This window comes from Seriola dumerili, unplaced genomic scaffold, assembly GCF_002260705.1.
Source record: "Seriola dumerili isolate Sdu_G_001 unplaced genomic scaffold, Sdu_1.0 BDQW01000645.1, whole genome shotgun sequence".
NCBI lineage: Eukaryota > Metazoa > Chordata > Actinopteri > Carangiformes > Carangidae > Seriola > Seriola dumerili.
In genome coordinates, this window is record NW_019174900.1 from 2864781 (window position 1) to 2866477 (window position 1697).

Genomic DNA, 1697 nt, shown 5'->3' on the forward strand with positions numbered 1-1697 from the left:
GGTCCTAATGTGAGGGCCTGACTGTCTGCAGCTTAAACCTGGATGGAAAAGGGACAATCAGAAAAAGGTTTGAAATATAAGGTGGTGTGGCCCTTTAATGCTGCATTAGAAAACTTGTTAAATCTGAACTAATCAATATTTTTGTATTAAAATTGATTAATTATATATGATGTGGAAGGCTGCTGAATTTTCCAAGTGTATTTTTGTGTCTCAAATTGAAGTGTACTGATACGACCAGTCAGGGTGGAGAACATGCCTAGTTCATTAGCTAACTCAAAGATTGAAGGTAAATATAAAATAAAGGTAGATGTCCATGTCTTTATTGATTATAAAGCAGATCTATTGTCACGGTTAGGCCATGACTCTTGTTTGTTTTCCTGTTTCCCCTGTGTGTCTGTCTGTTTGTCTGTCTGTCTGTCTGTCTGTCTGTCTGTGTGTGTGTGGCGTGGGCTCCTGCTTCACCACCTCACCTGCCTCCAATAAACTCATCAAGCTCAACAGTATAAGAAGCCTGGCACTCCCTCCACTCATTGCCAGATTGTTCAGCCTATCGCAGTGGTAACAACTCTCTTGGCCCTGCTAGTCTTTGTACTGAAGTCTATTCAGGTGTGTTTTCCTCATGCCAGCCAACATTAATTTGTATCTCTGTGTCTCCAGGAACCCCTCCAGCCCTCAGCCTCTGTCCACCTGCTCCCCCACACCACATCCGCTCTGAACCCAGGCCGGCTGCTCTGCTCCGCTTCAGCTACAGTCCAGGATACTGAACAGCCACCCAACCTCTACACCTATCTCTACAACCATTCTACCTATCACAATAAATCCACGACTTTTTGCTACCGACTGGTCATGTGTTCTGCCTTTGGGTCCAACAGAAAACCGAACCGTAACATCTAGGTTCTATATTAATACTGTGAAAGTATCAAAGCCTCAGTCCACAGAGAAATGCACACAGCCTGTATTCAGAAACTGAGCCTTAAAACCAGCCGTCAGGACTTCTGGAACTTTGTGATGTCACAACAAACCGATCACCACCCTCAGCCATGCCCCAAGCCCCACCCACCCGGATCCACCATCCAACCTTGCAGGATTTAGTTTCTCTGAGTGTTTAGCTGAAATGTGCTATACTTTTATTGGATCACTCAGAATACAGCCAATCAGAAGAGAGGCTCAGAGCCTCCTCTCTTCTGATTGGCCCACTGACCTGTTGTTACTAGAGCTCCAGAGGGAAGCCTGAGAGAGGACACGTAAAACTACACTGAGATGGTTTTTGGTTTTAAAACCACAAATATCAACACTTCAAATAAAACACAGAGAAGAGGAAAACGTGGAGCTTTCACTGTTAAACACTCATGATTTGATTGCTATTCACACCATTAGCAAATGTACGCACCTGCATGCATTTGATGACGTGTGTGTTTGATGGCATCTGATAATTGATAACAGTAACCATTAAGCTCGTTGTTAACATTAGTTTGGTGTAGAAATAACCTCTACCTCTCTGTGTAGTCTAGAGAATTACTCATCCAGACTCATATGCTATTAGGCTCACTGGGAGTGTGATGTCAAAAGTGTGAGGCCAATTGCAGCTGGGGTCAGGCACCAAAGAAGGCTTGGTGTTTACATTTAATGACATCAAAATCTAATGACAGACACACGGACAGTGATTTATCTATTTATAGTTTATAGATTATTTACGT